Genomic DNA, 18,606 nt, shown 5'->3' with positions numbered 1-18,606 from the left:
ATCCAAGGACGAGCTGCGTCCCGGAGACATCGAAGGACGAGCTGCGTCCCGGAGACATCGAAGGACGAGCTGCGTCCCGGGGACATCGAAGGACGAGCTGCGTCCCGGGGACATCGAAGGACGAGTGACATCCCAGGGACATCGAAGGATGGGCCGCATCCCGGGGACATCGAAGGACGAGCTGCGTCCCGGGGACATCGAAGGACGAGCTGCGTCCCGGTGACATCGAAGGACGAGAGACGTCCCGGGGACATCTAAGGACGAGAGAGGTCCCGGGGACATCGAAGGATGAGCCGTGTCCCGGGGACATCGAAGGACGAGAGACGTCCCGGGGACATCGAAGGACGAGAGACGTCCCAGGGACATCGAAGGACGAGAGACGTCTCGGGGAAATCGTAGGACGAGAGACGTCCCAGGGACATCTAAGGACGAGAGACGTCCCGGGGACATCGAAGGATGAGCCGCATCCTGGGGACATCGAAGGACGAGCTGCGTCCCGGGGACATCGAAGGACGAGAGATGTACCGTATACATCGAAGGACGAGCTGCGTCCCGGGGACATCGAAGGACGAGTGGCGTCCCAGGGACATCGAAGGACGAGCCGCGTCCCGGGGACATCGAAGGACGAGCAGCGTCCCGGGGACATCGAAGGACGAGAGACGTCCCGAGGACATCGAATGACAAGAGACGTCCCGGAGACATCGAAGGATGAGCCGCGTCCCGGGGACATCGAAGGACGAGAGACGTCCAGGGGACATCGAAGGACGAGAGACGTCCGGGGGACATCGAAGGACGAGAGACATCTCGGGGACATCGAAGGACGAGAGACGTCCCGGGGACATCTAAGGACGAGAGACGTCCCGGGGACATCGAAGGACGAGAGCTGTACCGTATACATCGAAGGACGAGCTGCGTCCCGGAGACATCGAAGGACGAGCTGCGTCTCGCGGACATCGAAGGACGAGAGACGCCCCGGGGACATCGATGGACGAGAGACGTCCCGGGGACATCTAAGGACGAGAGACGTCCCGGGGACATCGAAGGACGAGAGACGTCTCGGGGACATCGTAGGACGAGAGACGTCCCGGGGACATCTAAGGACGAGAGACGTCCCGCGGACATCGAAGGATGAGCCGCATCTTGGGGACATCGAAGGACGGGAGACGTCCCGGGGACGTCGATGGACGAGCTGCGTCCCGGGGACATCGAAGGACGAGAGATGTACCGTATACATCAAACGATGAGCTGCGTCCGGGGACATCGAAGGACGAGTGACGTCCATGGGACATCGAAGGATGAGCCGCATCCCGGGGACATCGAAGGACGAGCTGCGTCCCGGGGACATCGAAGGACGAGCTGCGTCCCGGTGACATCGAAGGACGAGAGACGTCCCGGGGACATCTAAGGACGAGAGACGTCCCGGGGACATCGAAGGATGAGCCGCGTCCCGGGGACATCGAAGGACGAGAGACGTCCCGGGGACATCGAAGGACGAGAGACGTCACAGGGACATCGAAGGACGAGAGACGTCTCGGGGACATCGTAGGACGAGAGACGTCCCGGGGACATCTAAGGACGAGAGATGTCCCGCGGACATCGAAGGATGAGCCGCATCCTGGGGACATCGAAGGACGAGAGACGTCCCGGGGACATCGAAGGATGAGCCGCATCCTGGGGACATCGAAGGACGAGAGACGTCCCGGGGACGTCGATGGACGAGCTGCGTCACGGGGACATCGAAGGACGAGCTGCGTCCCGGGGACATCGAAGGACGAGAGATGTACCGTATACATCAAAGGATGAGCTGCGTCCCGGGACATCGAAGGACGAGTGACGTCCATGGGACATCGAAGGATGAGCCGCATCCCGGTGACATCGAAGGACGAGCTGCGTCCCGGGGACATCGAAGGACGAGCTGCGTCCCGGTGACATCGAAGGACGAGAGACGTCCCGGGGACATCTAAGGACGAGAGACGTCTCGGGGACATCGTAGGACGAGAGACGTCCCGGGGACATCTAAGGACGAGAGACGTCCCGGGGACATCGAAGGATGAGCCGCATCCTGGGGACATCGAAGGACGAGAGACGTCCCGGGGACGTCGAAGGACGAGCTGCGTCCCGGGGACATCGAAGGACGAGAGACGTCCCGGGGACATCGAAGGATGAGCCGCATCCTGGGGACATCGAAGGACGAGAGACGTCCCGGGGACGTCGATGGACGAGCTGCGTCCCGGGGACATCGAAGGACGAGAGATGTACCGTATACATCGAAGGACGAGCTGCGTCCCGGGGACATCGAAGGACGAGTGACGTCCCAGGGACATCGAAGGATGAGCCGCATCCCGGGGACATCGAAGGACGAGCTGCGTCCCGGGGACATCGAAGGACGAGCTGCGTCCCGGTGACATCGAAGGACGAGAGACGTCCAGGGGACTTCCAAGGACGAGCTGCGTCCCGGAGACATCGAAGGACGAGCTGCGTCCCGGAGACATCGAAGGACAAGCTGCGTCCCGGGGACATCGAAGGACGAGAGACGTCCCGGGGACATCGAAGGACGAGCTGCGTCCCGGGGACATCGAAGGACGAGCTGCGTCCCGGGGACATCGAAGGACAAGCTGCGTCCCGGGGACATCGAAGGACGAGAGACGTCCTGGGGCCATCGAAGGACGAGAGACATCTCGGGGACATCGAAGGAGGTGCCGCGTCCCGGAGACATCGAAGGACGAGAGACGTCCCGGGGACATCGAAGGACGAGAGACGTCCCGGGGACATCGAAGGATGAGAGACGTCCCGGGGACATCGAAGGACGAGCCGCGTCCCAGGGACATCGAAGGACGAGATACGTCCCGGGGACATCGAAGGATGAGCCGCATCCCGGGGACATCGAAGGACGAGCTGCGTCCCGGGGACATCGAAGGACGAGCTGCGTCCCGGGGACAACGAAGGACGAGAGACGTCCCTGGGACATCGAAGGACGAGCTGCGTCCCGGAGACATCGAAGGACGAGCTGCGTCCCGGGGACATAGAAGGACGAGAGACGTCTCGGGGACATCGAAGGACGAGAGACGTCCCGGGGACATCTAAGGACGAGAGACGTCCCGGGGACATCGAAGGACGAGAGATGTACCGTATACATCGAAGGACGAGCTGCGTCCCGGGGACATCGAAGGACGAGCTGCGTCCCCGGGACATCGAAGGACGAGCTGCGTCCCGGGGACATCGAAGGACGAGCTGCGTCCCGGAGACATCGAAGGACGAGCTGCGTCCCGGGGACATCGAAGGACGAGAGATGTACCGTATACATCGAAGGACGAGCTGCGTCCCGGGGACATCGAAGGACGAGTGACGTCCCAGGGACATCGAAGGACGAGCTGCGTCCCGGGGACATCGTAGGACGAGAGACGTCCCGGGGACATCTAAGGACGAGAGACGTCCCGGGGACATCGAAGGATGAGCCGCATCCTGGGGACATCGAAGGACGAGAGACGTCCCGGGGACGTCGAAGGACGAGCTGCGTCCCGGGGACATCGAAGGACGAGTTGCGTCCCGGGGACATCGAAGGACGAGAGATGTACCGTATACATCGAAGGACGAGCTGCGTCCCGGGGACATCGAAGGACGAGTGACGTCCCAGGGACATTGAAGGATGAGCCGCATCCCGGGGACATCGAAGGACGAGCTGCGTCCCGGGGACATCGAAGGACGAGCTGCGTCCCGGTGACATCGAAGGACGAGAGACGTCCCGGGGACATCCAAGGACGAGCTGCGTCCCGGAGACATCGAAGGACGAGCTGCGTCCCGGAGACATCGAAGGACGAGCTGCGTCCCGGGGACATCGAAGGACGAGCTGCGTCCCGGGGACATCGAAGGACGAGTGACATCCCAGGGACATCGAAGGATGGGCCGCATCCCGGGGACATCGAAGGACGAGCTGCGTCCCGGGGACATCGAAGGACGAGCTGCGTCCCGGTGACATCGAAGGACGAGAGACGTCCCGGGGACATCTAAGGACGAGAGAGGTCCCGGGGACATCGAAGGATGAGCCGTGTCCCGGGGACATCGAAGGACGAGAGACGTCCCGGGGACATCGAAGGACGAGAGACGTCCCAGGGACATCGAAGGACGAGAGACGTCTCGGGGAAATCGTAGGACGAGAGACGTCCCAGGGACATCTAAGGACGAGAGACGTCCCGGGGACATCGAAGGATGAGCCGCATCCTGGGGACATCGAAGGACGAGCTGCGTCCCGGGGACATCGAAGGACGAGAGATGTACCGTATACATCGAAGGACGAGCTGCGTCCCGGGGACATCGAAGGACGAGTGGCGTCCCAGGGACATCGAAGGACGAGCCGCGTCCCGGGGACATCGAAGGACGAGCAGCGTCCCGGGGACATCGAAGGACGAGAGACGTCCCGAGGACATCGAATGACAAGAGACGTCCCGGAGACATCGAAGGATGAGCCGCGTCCCGGGGACATCGAAGGACGAGAGACGTCCAGGGGACATCGAAGGACGAGAGACGTCCGGGGGACATCGAAGGACGAGAGACATCTCGGGGACATCGAAGGACGAGAGACGTCCCGGGGACATCTAAGGACGAGAGACGTCCCGGGGACATCGAAGGACGAGAGCTGTACCGTATACATCGAAGGACGAGCTGCGTCCCGGAGACATCGAAGGACGAGCTGCGTCTCGCGGACATCGAAGGACGAGAGACGCCCCGGGGACATCGATGGACGAGAGACGTCCCGGGGACATCTAAGGACGAGAGACGTCCCGGGGACATCGAAGGACGAGAGACGTCTCGGGGACATCGTAGGACGAGAGACGTCCCGGGGACATCTAAGGACGAGAGACGTCCCGCGGACATCGAAGGATGAGCCGCATCCTGGGGACATCGAAGGACGGGAGACGTCCCGGGGACGTCGATGGACGAGCTGCGTCCCGGGGACATCGAAGGACGAGAGATGTACCGTATACATCAAACGATGAGCTGCGTCCGGGGACATCGAAGGACGAGTGACGTCCATGGGACATCGAAGGATGAGCCGCATCCCGGGGACATCGAAGGACGAGCTGCGTCCCGGGGACATCGAAGGACGAGCTGCGTCCCGGTGACATCGAAGGACGAGAGACGTCCCGGGGACATCTAAGGACGAGAGACGTCCCGGGGACATCGAAGGATGAGCCGCGTCCCGGGGACATCGAAGGACGAGAGACGTCCCGGGGACATCGAAGGACGAGAGACGTCACAGGGACATCGAAGGACGAGAGACGTCTCGGGGACATCGTAGGACGAGAGACGTCCCGGGGACATCTAAGGACGAGAGATGTCCCGCGGACATCGAAGGATGAGCCGCATCCTGGGGACATCGAAGGACGAGAGACGTCCCGGGGACATCGAAGGATGAGCCGCATCCTGGGGACATCGAAGGACGAGAGACGTCCCGGGGACGTCGATGGACGAGCTGCGTCACGGGGACATCGAAGGACGAGCTGCGTCCCGGGGACATCGAAGGACGAGAGATGTACCGTATACATCAAAGGATGAGCTGCGTCCCGGGACATCGAAGGACGAGTGACGTCCATGGGACATCGAAGGATGAGCCGCATCCCGGTGACATCGAAGGACGAGCTGCGTCCCGGGGACATCGAAGGACGAGCTGCGTCCCGGTGACATCGAAGGACGAGAGACGTCCCGGGGACATCGTAGGACGAGAGACGTCCCGGGGACATCTAAGGACGAGAGACGTCCCGGGGACATCGAAGGATGAGCCGCATCCTGGGGACATCGAAGGACGAGAGACGTCCCGGGGACGTCGAAGGACGAGCTGCGTCCCGGGGACATCGAAGGACGAGAGACGTCCCGGGGACATCGAAGGATGAGCCGCATCCTGGGGACATCGAAGGACGAGAGACGTCCCGGGGACGTCGATGGACGAGCTGCGTCACGGGGACATCGAAGGACGAGTTGCGTCCCGGGGACATCGAAGGACGAGAGATGTACCGTATACATCGAAGGACGAGCTGCGTCCCGGGGACATCGAAGGACGAGTGACGTCCCAGGGACATCGAAGGATGAGCCGCATCCCGGGGACATCGAAGGACGAGCTGCGTCCCGGGGACATCGAAGGACGAGCTGCGTCCCGGTGACATCGAAGGACGAGAGACGTCCAGGGGACTTCCAAGGACGAGCTGCGTCCCGGAGACATCGAAGGACGAGCTGCGTCCCGGAGACATCGAAGGACAAGCTGCGTCCCGGGGACATCGAAGGACGAGAGACGTCCCGGGGACATCGAAGGACGAGCTGCGTCCCGGGGACATCGAAGGACGAGCTGCGTCCCGGGGACATCGAAGGACAAGCTGCGTCCCGGGGACATCGAAGGACGAGAGACGTCCTGGGGCCATCGAAGGACGAGAGACATCTCGGGGACATCGAAGGAGGTGCCGCGTCCCGGAGACATCGAAGGACGAGAGACGTCCCGGGGACATCGAAGGACGAGAGACGTCCCGGGGACATCGAAGGATGAGAGACGTCCCGGGGACATCGAAGGACGAGCCGCGTCCCAGGGACATCGAAGGACGAGATACGTCCCGGGGACATCGAAGGATGAGCCGCATCCCGGGGACATCGAAGGACGAGCTGCGTCCCGGGGACATCGAAGGACGAGCTGCGTCCCGGGGACAACGAAGGACGAGAGACGTCCCTGGGACATCGAAGGACGAGCTGCGTCCCGGAGACATCGAAGGACGAGCTGCGTCCCGGGGACATAGAAGGACTAGAGACGTCCCGGGGACATCGAAGGACGAGCTGCGTCCCGGAGACATCGAAGGACGAGCTGCGTCCCGGGGACATCGAAGAACGAGAGACGTCCCGGGGACATCGAAGGACGAGCTGCGTCCCGGAGACATCGAAGGACGAGCTGCGTCCCGGAGACATAGAAGGACGAGCTGCGTCCCGGGGACATCGAAGGACAAGCTGCGTCCCGGGGACATCGAAGGACAAGCTGCGTCCCGGGGACATCGAAGGACGAGCTGCGTCCCGGGGACATCGAAGGACGAGCTGCGTCCCGGGGACATCGAAGGACGAGAGACGTCCCGGGGACATCGAAGGATGAGAGATGTCCCGGGGACATCGAAGGACGAGAGACGTCCCGGGGACATCGAAGGACGAGAGACGTCCCTGGGACATCGAAGGACGAGAGACGTCCCGGGGACATCGAAGGACGAGAGACGTCTCGGGGACATCGAAGGACGAGAGACGTCACGGGGATATCGAAGGACGAGAGACGTCCCGGAGACATCGAAGGACGAGAGACGTCCGGGGGACATCGAAGGACGAGAGACATCCCAGGGACATCGAAGGACGAGCGACGTCCCGGGGACATCGAAGGACGAGCGACGTCCCGGGGACATCGAAGGACGAGAGATGTACCGTATACATCGAAGGACGAGCTGCGTCCCAGGGACATCGAAGGACGAGTGACGTCCCGGGGAAATCGAAGGATGAGCCGCATCCCGGGGACATCGAAGGACGAGCTGCGTCCCGGGGACATCGAAGGACGAGCTGCGTCCCGGAGACATCGAAGGACGAGCTGCGTCCCGGAGACATCGAAGGACGAGAGATGTCCCGGGGACATCGAAGGACGAGAGATGTACCGTATACATCTAAGGATGAGCTGCGTCCCGGGACATCGAAGGACGAGTGACGTCCATGGGACATCGAAGGATGAGCCGCATCCCGGGGACATCGAAGGACGAGCTGCGTCCCGGGGACATCGAAGGACGAGCTGCGTCCCGGTGACATCGAAGGACGAGAGACGTCCCGGGGATATCTAAGGACGAGAGACGTCCCGGGGACATCGAAGGATGAGCCGCGTCCCGGGGACATCGAAGGACGAGAGACGTCCCGGGGACATCGAAGGACGAGAGACGTCACAGGGACATCGAAGGACGAGAGACGTCTCGGGGACATCGTAGGACGAGAGACGTCCCGGGGACATCTAAGGACGAGAGACGTCCCGGGGACATCGAAGGATGAGCCGCATCCTGGGGACATCGAAGGACGAGAGACGTCCCGGGGACGTCGAAGGACGAGCTGCGTCCCGGGGACATCGAAGGACGAGTTGCGTCCCGGGGACATCGAAGGACGAGAGATGTACCGTATACATCGAAGGACGAGCTGCGTCCCGGGGACATCGAAGGACGAGTGACATCCCAGGGACATCGAAGGATGAGCCGCATCCCGGGGACATCGAAGGACGAGCTGCGTCCCGGGGACATCGAAGGACGAGCTGCGTCCCGGTGACATCGAAGGACGAGAGACGTCCCGGGGACATCCAAGGACGAGCTGCGTCCCGGAGACATCGAAGGACGAGCTGCGTCCCGGAGACATCGAAGGACGAGCTGCGTCCCGGGGACATCGAAGGACGAGAGATGTACCGTATACATCGAAGGACGAGCTGCGTCCCGGGGACATCGAAGGACGAGTGACGTCCCAGGGACATCGAAGGATGGGCCGCATCCCGGGGACATCGAAGGACGAGCTGCGTCCCGGGGACATCGAAGGACGAGCTGCGTCCCGGTGACATCGAAGGACGAGAGACGTCCCGGGGACATCTAAGGACGACAGAGGTCCCGGGGACATCGAAGGATGAGCCGTGTCCCGGGGACATCGAAGGACGAGAGACGTCCCTGGGACATCGAAGGACGAGAGACGTCCCAGGGACATCGAAGGACGAGAGACGTCTCGGGGACATCGTAGGACGAGAGACGTCCCAGGGACATCTAAGGACGAGAGACGTCCCGGGGACATCGAAGGATGAGCCGCATCCTGGGGACATCGAAGGACGAGCTGCGTCCCGGGGACATCGAAGGACGAGAGATGTACCGTATACATCGAAGGACGAGCTGCGTCCCGGGGACATCGAAGGACGAGTGGCGTCCCAGGGACATCGAAGGACGAGCCGCGTCCCGGGGACATCGAAGGACGAGCAGCGTCCCGGGGACATCGAAGGACGAGAGACGTCCCGAGGACATCAAATGACAAGAGACGTCCCGGGGACATCGAAGGATGAGCCGCGTCCCGGGGACATCGAAGGACGAGAGACGTCCCGGGGACATCGAAGGACGAGAGACGTCCGGGGGACATCGAAGGACGAGAGACATCTCGGGGACATCGAAGGACGAGAGACGTCCCGGGGACATCTAAGGACGAGAGACGTCCCGGGGACATCGAAGGACGAGAGCTGTACCGTATACATCGAAGGACGAGCTGCGTCCCGGAGACATCGAAGGACGAGCTGCGTCTCGCGGACATCGAAGGACGAGAGACGTCCCGGGGACATCTAAGGACGAGAGACGTCCCGGGGACATCGAAGGACGAGAGACGTCTCGGGGACATCGTAGGACGAGAGACGTCGCGGGGACATCTAAGGACGAGAGACGTCCCGCGGACATCGAAGGATGAGCCGCATCCTGGGGACATCGAAGGACGAGAGACGTCCCGGGGACGTCGATGGACGAGCTGCGTCACGGGGACATCGAAGGACGAGCTGCGTCCCGGGGACATCGAAGGACGAGAGATGTACCGTATACATCAAAGGATGAGCTGCGTACGGGGACATCGAACGACGAGTGACGTCCATGGGACATCGAAGGATGAGCCGCATCCCGGGGACATCGAAGGACGAGCTGCGTCCCGGGGACATCGAAGGACGAGCTGCGTCCCGGTGACATCGAAGGACGAGAGACGTCCCGGGGACATCCAAGGACGAGCTGCGTCCCGGAGACATCGAAGGACGAGCTGCGTCCCGGAGACATCGAAGAACGAGCTGCGTCCCGGGGACATCGAAGGACGAGAGACGTCCCGGGGACATCGAAGGACGAGCTGCGTCCCGGAGACATCGAAGGACGAGCTGCGTCCCGGCGACATCGAAGGACGAGCTGCGTCCCGGGGACATCGAAGGACAAGCTGCGTCCCGGGGACATCGAAGGACGAGAGACGTCCTGGGGCCATCGAAGGACGAGAGACATCTCGGGGACATCGAAGGAGGAGGCGCGTCCCGGAGACATCGAAGGACGAGAGACGTCCCGGGGACATCGAAGGACGAGAGACGTCCCGGGGACATCGAAGGATGAGTGACGTCCCGGGGACATCGAAGGACGAGCCGCGTCCCAGGGACATCGAAGGACGAGATACGTCCCGGGGACATCGAAGGATGAGCCGCATCCCGGGGACATCGAAGGACGAGCTGCGTCCCGGGGACATCGAAGGACGAGCTGCATCCCGGTGACATCGAAGGACGAGAGACGTCCCTGGGACATCGAAGGACGAGCTGCGTCCCGGAGACATCGAAGGACGAGCTGCGTCCCGGGGACATAGAAGGACGAGAGACGTCCCGGGGACATCGAAGGACGAGCTGCGTCCCGGAGACATCGAAGGACGAGCTGCGTCCCGGGGACATCGAAGAACGAGAGACGTCCCGGGGACATCGAAGGACGAGCTGCGTCCCGGAGACATCGAAGGACGAGCTGCGTCCCGGAGACATCGAAGGACGAGCTGCGTCCCGGGGACATCGAAGGACGAGCTGCGTCCCGGGGACATCGAAGGACAAGCTGCGTCCCGGGGACATCGAAGGACGAGCTGCGTCCCGGGGACATCGAAGGACAAGCTGCGTCCCGGGGACATCGAAGGACGAGAGACGTCCCGGGGACATCGAAGGATGAGAGATGTCCCGGGGACATCGAAGGACGAGAGACGTCCCGGGGACATCGAAGGACGAGAGACGTCCCTGGGACATCGAAGGACGAGCGACGTCCCGGGGACATCGAAGGACGAGAGACGTCTCGGGGACATCGAAGGACGAGAGACGTCACGGGGATATCGAAGGACGAGAGACGTCCCGGAGACATCGAAGGACGAGAGACGTCCCGGGGACATCGAAGGACGAGAGACATCCCGGGGACATCGAAGGACGAGCGACGTCCCGGGGACATCGAAGGACGAGCTGCGTCCCGGGGACATCGAAGGACGAGAGACGTCCCGGGGACATCGAAGGACGAGCTGCGTCCCGGAGACATCGAAGGACGAGCTGCGTCCCGGAGACATCGAAGGACGAGCTGCGTCCCGGGGACATCGAAGGACAAGCTGCGTCCCGGGGACATCGAAGGACGAGAGACATCTCGGGGACATCGAAGGAGGTGCCGCGTCCCGGAGACATCGAAGGACGAGAGACGTCCCGGGGACATCGAAGGACGAGAGACGTCCCGGGGACATTGAAGGATGAGCCGCGTCCCGGGGACATCGAAGGACGAGAGACGTCCCGGGGACATCGAAGGACGAGAGACGTCACAGGGACATCGAAGCACGAGAGACGTCCCGGGGACATCTAAGGACGAGAGACGTCCCGGGGACATCGAAGGATGAGCCGCATCCTGGGGACATCGAAGGACAAGAGACGTCCCGGGGACGTCGAAGGACGAGCTGCGTCCCGGGGACATCGAAGGACGAGTTGCGTCCCGGGGACATCGAAGGACGAGAGATGTACCGTATACATCGAAGGACGAGCTGCGTCCCGGGGACATCGAAGGACGAGTGACGTCCCAGGGACATCGAAGGACGAGCCGCGTCCCGGGGGAGGACGAGCTGCGTCCCGGTGACATCGAAGGACGAGAGACGTCCAGGGGACATCCAAGGACGAGCTGCGTCCCGGAGACATCGAAGGACGAGCTGCGTCCCGGAGACATCGAAGGACGAGCTGCGTCCCGGGGACATCGAAGGACGAGAGACGTCACGGGGACATCGAAGGACGAGCTGCGTCCCGGAGACATCGAAGGACGAGCTGCGTCCCGGAGACATCGAAGGACGAGCTGCGTCCCGGGGACATCGAAGGACAAGCTGCGTCCCGGGGACATCGAAGGACGAGAGACGTCCTGGGGCCATCGAAGGACGAGAGACATCTCGGGGACATCGAAGGAGGTGCCGCGTCCCGGAGACATCGAAGGACGAGAGACGTCCCGGGGACTTAGAAGGACGAGCTGCGTCCCGGAGACATCGAAGGACGAGCTGCGTCCCGGGGACATCGAAGGACGAGCTGCGGCCCGGGGACATCGAAGGACAAGCTGCGTCCCGGGGACACCGAAGGACAAGCTGCGTCCCGGGGACATCGAAGGATGAGAGACGTCCTGGGGCCATCGAAGGACGAGATACGTCCCGGGGACATCGAAGGAGGTGCCGCGTCCCGGAGACATCGAAGGACGAGAGACGTCCCGGGGACATCGAAGGACGAGCTGCGTCCCGGTGACATCGAAGGACGAGAGACGTCCCTGGGACATCGAAGGACGAGCTGCGTCCCGGAGACATCGAAGGACGAGCTGCGTCCCGGGGACATAGAAGGACGAGAGACGTCCCGGGGACATCGAAGGACGAGCTGCGTCCCGGAGACATCGAAGGACGAGCTGCGTCCCGGGGACATTGAAGAACGAGAGACGTCCCGGGGACATCGAAGGACGAGCTGCGTCCCGGAGACATCGAAGGACGAGCTGCGTCCCGGAGACATCGAAGGACGAGCTGCGTCCCGGGGACATCGAAGGACGAGCTGCGTCCCGGGGACATTGAAGGACAAACTGCGTCCCGGGGACATCGAAGGACGAGCTGCGTCCCGGGGACATGGAAGGACAAGCTGCGTCCCGGGGACATCGAAGGACGAGAGACGTCCCGGGGACATCGAAGGATGAGAGATGTCCCGGGGACATCGAAGGACGAGAGACGTCCCGGGGACATCGAAGGACGAGAGACGTCCCTGGGACATCGAAGGACGAGAGACGTCCCGGGGACATCGAAGGACGAGAGACGTCTCGGGGACATCGAAGGACGAGAGACGTCACGGGGATATCGAAGGACTAGAGACGTCCCGGAGACATCGAAGGACGAGAGACGTCCCGGGGACATCGAAGGACGAGAGACATCCCGGGGACATCGAAGGACGAGCGACATCCCGGGGACATCGAAGGACGAGCGACGTCCCGGGGACATCGAAGGACGAGAGATGTACCGTATACATCGAAGGACGAGCTGCGTCCCAGGGACATCGAAGGACGAGTGACGTCCCGGGGACATCGAAGGATGAGCCGCATCCCGGGGACATCGAAGGACGAGCTGCGTCCCGGGGACATCGAGGGACGAGCTGCGTCCCGGAGACATCGAAGGACGAGCTGCGTCCCGGAGACATCGAAGGACGAGAGATGTCCCGGGGACATCGAAGGACGAGAGATGTACCGTATACATCTAAGGATGAGCTGCGTCCCGGGACATCGAAGGACGAGTGACGTCCATGGGACATCGAAGGATGAGCCGCATCCCGGGGACATCGAAGGACGAGCTGCGTCCCGGGGACATCGAAGGACGAGCTGCGTCCCGGTGACATCGAAGGACGAGAGACGTCCCGGGGACATCTAAGGACGAGAGACTTCCCGGGGACATCGAAGGATGAGCCGCATCCTGGGGACATCGAAGGACGAGAGACGTCCCGGGGACGTCGAAGGACGAGCTGCGTCCCGGGGACATCGAAGGACGAGTTGCGTCCCGGGGACATCGAAGGACGAGAGATGTACCGTATACATCTAAGGACGAGCTGCGTCCCGGGGACATCGAAGGACGAGTGACGTCCCAGGGACATTGAAGGATGAGCCGCATCCCGGGGACATCGAAGGACGAGTGACGTCCCAGGGACATTGAAGGATGAGCCGCATCCCGGGGACATCCAAGGACGAGCTGCGTCCCGGAGACATCGAAGGACGAGCTGCGTCCCGGAGACATCGAAGGACGAGCTGCGTCCCGGGGACATCGAAGGACGAGCTGCGTCCCGGGGACATCGAAGGACGAGTGACGTCCCAGGGACATCGAAGGATGGGCCGCATCCCGGGGACATCGAAGGACGAGCTGCGTCCCGGGGACATCGAAGGACGAGCTGCGTCCCGGTGACATCGAAGGACGAGAGACGTCCCGGGGACATCTAAGGACGAGAGAGGTCCCGGGGACATCGAAGGATGAGCCGTGTCCCGGGGACATCGAAGGACGAGAGACGTCCCGGGGACATCGAAGGACGAGAGACGTCCCAGGGACATCGAAGGACGAGAGACGTCTCGGGGAAATCGTAGGACGAGAGACGTCCCAGGGACATCTAAGGACGAGAGACGTCCCGGGGACATCGAAGGATGAGCCGCATCCTGGGGACATCGAAGGACGAGCTGCGTCCCGGGGACATCGAAGGACGAGAGATGTACCGTATACATCGAAGGACGAGCTGCGTCCCGGGGACATCGAAGGACGAGTGGCGTCCCAGGGACATCGAAGGACGAGCCGCGTCCCGGGGACATCGAAGGACGAGCAGCGTCCCGGGGACATCGAAGGACGAGAGACGTCCCGAGGACATCGAATGACAAGAGACGTCCCGGAGACATCGAAGGATGAGCCGCGTCCCGGGGACATCGAAGGACGAGAGACGTCCCGGGGACATCGAAGGACGAGAGACGTCCGGGGGACATCGAAGGACGAGAGACATCTCGGGGACATCGAAGGACGAGAGACGTCCCGGGGACATCTAAGGACGAGAGACGTCCCGGGGACATCGAAGGACGAGAGCTGTACCGTATACATCGAAGGACGAGCTGCGTCCCGGAGACATCGAAGGACGAGCTGCGTCTCGCGGACATCGAAGGACGAGAGACGTCCCGGGGACATCGATGGACGAGAGACGTCCCGGGGACATCTAAGGACGAGAGACGTCCCGGGGACATCGAAGGACGAGAGACGTCTCGGGGACATCGTAGGACGAGAGACGTCCCGGGGACATCTAAGGACGAGAGACATCCCGCGGACATCGAAGGATGAGCCGCATCCTGGGGACATCGAAGGACGGGAGACGTCCCGGGGACGTCGATGGACGAGCTGCGTCACGGGGACATCGAAGGACGAGCTGCGTCCCGGGGACATCGAAGGACGAGAGATGTACCGTATACATCAAACGATGAGCTGCGTCCGGGGACATCGAAGGACGAGTGACGTCCATGGGACATCGAAGGATGAGCCGCATCCCGGGGACATCGAAGGACGAGCTGCGTCCCGGGGACATCGAAGGACGAGCTGCGTCCCGGTGACATCGAAGGACGAGAGACGTCCCGGGGACATCTAAGGACGAGAGACGTCCCGGGGACATCGAAGGATGAGCCGCGTCCCGGGGACATCGAAGGACGGGAGACGTCCCGGGGACATCGAAGGACGAGAGACGTCACAGGGACATCGAAGGACGAGAGACGTCTCGGGGACATCGTAGGACGAGAGACGTCCCGGGGACATCTAAGGACGAGAGATGTCCCGCGGACATCGAAGGATGAGCCGCATCCTGGGGACATCGAAGGACGAGAGACGTCCCGGGGACATCGAAGGATGAGCCGCATCCTGGGGACATCGAAGGACGAGAGACGTCCCGGGCACGTCGATGGACGAGCTGCGTCACGGGGACATCGAAGGACGAGCTGCGTCCCGGGGACATCGAAGGACGAGAGATGTACCGTATACATCAAAGGATGAGCTGCGTCCCGGGACATCGAAGGACGAGTGACGTCCATGGGACATCGAAGGATGAGCCGCATCCCGGTGACATCGAAGGACGAGCTGCGTCCCGGGGACATCGAAGGACGAGCTGCGTCCCGGTGACATCGAAGGACGAGAGACGTCCCGGGGACATCTAAGGACGAGAGACGTCTCGGGGACATCGTAGGACGAGAGACGTCCCGGGGACATCTAAGGACGAGAGACGTCCCGGGGACATCGAAGGATGAGCCGCATCCTGGGGACATCGAAGGACGAGAGACGTCCCGGGGACGTCGAAGGACGAGCTGCGTCCCGGGGACATCGAAGGACGAGTTGCGTCCCGGGGACATCGAAGGACGAGAGATGTACCGTATACATCGAAGGACGAGCTGCGTCCCGGGGACATCGAAGGACGAGTGACGTCCCGGGGACATCGAAGGACGAGCTGCGTCCCGGGGACATCGAAGGACGAGCGGCGTCCCGGGGACATCGAAGGACGAGAGACGTCCCGGGGACATCGAAGGACGAGAGACGTCCCGGGGACATCGAAGGACGAGAGACGTCCCTGGGACATCGAAGGACGAGCGACGTCCCGGGGACATCGAAGGACGAGAGACGTCTCGGGGACATCGAAGGACGAGAGACGTCCCGGGGATATCGAAGGGCGAGAGACGTCCCGGAGACATCGAAGGACGAGAGACGTCCCGGGGACATCGAAGGACGAGAGACATCCCGGGGACATCGAAGGACGAACGACGTCCCGGGGACATCGAAGGACGAGCGACGTCCCGGGGACATCGAAGGACGTGAGACGTCCCTGGGACATCGAAGGACGAGCGACGTCCCGGGGATATCGAAGAACGAGAGACGTCCCTGGGACATCGAAGGACGAGCGACGTCCCGGGGATATCGAAGGACGAGAGACATCCCGGGGACATCGAAGGACGAGAGACGTCCCGCGGACATCGAAGGATGAGAGATGTCCCGGGGATATCGAAGGACGAGAGATGTCCCGGGGACATCGAAGGACGAGAGACATCCCTGGGACATCGAAGGACGAGCGACGTCCCGGGGACATCGAAGGACGAGAGATGTCCCGGGGACATCGAAGGACGAGAGACGTCCCGGGGACATCGAAGGACGAGAGACGTCCCTGGGACATCGAAGGACGAGCGACGTCCCGGGGACATCGAAGGACGAGAGACGTCTCGGGGACATCGAAGGACGTGAGACGTCCCGGGGATATCGAAGGGCGAGAGACGTCCCGGAGACATCGAAGGACGAGAGACGTCCCGGGGACATCGAAGGACGAGAGACATCCCGGGGACATCGAAGGACGAACGACGTCCCGGGGACATCGAAGGACGAGCGACGTCCCGGGGACATCGAAGGACGTGAGACGTCCCTGGGACATCGAAGGACGAGCGACGTCCCGGGGATATCGAAGGACGAGAGACGTCCCTGGGACATCGAAGGACGAGCGACGTCCCGGGGATATCGAAGGACGAGCTGCGTCCCGGTGACATCGAAGGACGAGAGACGTCCCGGGGACATCGAAGGACGAGCTGCGTCCCGGAGATATCGAAGGATGAGCTGCGCCCGGAGACATCGAAGGACGAGCTGCGTCTCAGGGACAATCGAAGGACGAGAGACGTCCCGGGGACATCGAAGGACAAGCTGCGTCCCGGGGACACCGAAGGACGAGTGACATCCCGGAGCCATCGAAGGACGAGAGACATCTCGGGGACATCGAAGGACGAGCCGCGTCCCGGAGACATCGAATAATGAGAGACATCCTGGGGACATCGAAGGACGAGAGACGTCCCGGGGACATCGAAGGACGAGATACGTCCCGGGGACATCGAAGGATGAGCCGCATCTCGGGGACATCGAAGGACGAGCTGCGTCCCGGGGATATCGAAGGACGAGCTGCGTCCCGGTGACATCGAAGGACGAGAGACGTCCCGGGGACATCGAAGGACGAGCTGCGTCCCGGAGACATCGAAGGAAGAGCTGCGTCCCGGGGACATCGAAGGACGAGAGACGTCCCGGGGACATCGAAGGACGAGCTGCGTCCCGGAGACATCGAAGGACGAGCTGCGTCCCGGGGACACCGAAGGACGAGAGACATCCCGGGGACATCGAAGGACGAGGGACGTCCCGGGGACATCGAAGGACGAGCTGCGTCCCGGGGACATCGAAGGACGAGCTGCGTCCCGGTGACATCGAAGGACGAGCTGCGACCCGGGGACATCGAAGGACGAGAGATGTCCCGGGGCCATCGAAGGACGAGAGACATCTCGGGGACATCGAAGGACGAGCCGCGTCCCGGAGACATCGAAGGACGAGAGACATCCCGGGGACATCGAAGGACGAGAGACGTCCCGCGGACATCGAAGGATGAGAGACGTCCCGGGGACATCGAAGGACGAGCCGCGTTCCGGGGACATCGAAGGACGTGAGACGTCCCGGGGACATCGAAGGACAAGATACTTCTCGGTGACATCGAAGGACGAGAGACGTCCCGGGGACATCAAAGGACGAGAGACGTCCCGGGGACATCGAAGGATGAGCCGCATCCCGGGGACATCGAAGGACGAGCTGCGTCCCGGGGACATCGAAGGATGAGCCGCATCACGGGGACATCGAAGGATGAGCCGCATCCCGGGGACATCGAAGGACGAGAGACGTCCCGGGGACATCGAAGGATGAGCCGCATCCCAGGGACATCGAAGGACGAGAGACGTCCCGGGGATATCGAAGGACGAGAGACGTCCCTGGGACATCGAAGGACGAGCGACGTCCCGGGGATATCGAAGGACGAGAGACGTCCCTGGGACATCGAAGGACGAGCGACGTCACGGGGATATCGAAGGACGAGCGACGTCTCGGGGATATCGAAGGACGAGAGACGTCCCTGGGACATCGAAGGACGAGCTGCGACCCGGGGATATCGAAGGACGAGAAATGTCCCGGGGCCATCGAAGGACGAGAGACATCTCGGGGACA

The sequence above is a fragment of the Scyliorhinus torazame genome, chromosome 24 (genome assembly GCF_047496885.1).
Source record: "Scyliorhinus torazame isolate Kashiwa2021f chromosome 24, sScyTor2.1, whole genome shotgun sequence".
Classification (NCBI taxonomy): domain Eukaryota; kingdom Metazoa; phylum Chordata; class Chondrichthyes; order Carcharhiniformes; family Scyliorhinidae; genus Scyliorhinus; species Scyliorhinus torazame.
This window is presented reverse-complemented; position numbering follows the sequence as displayed.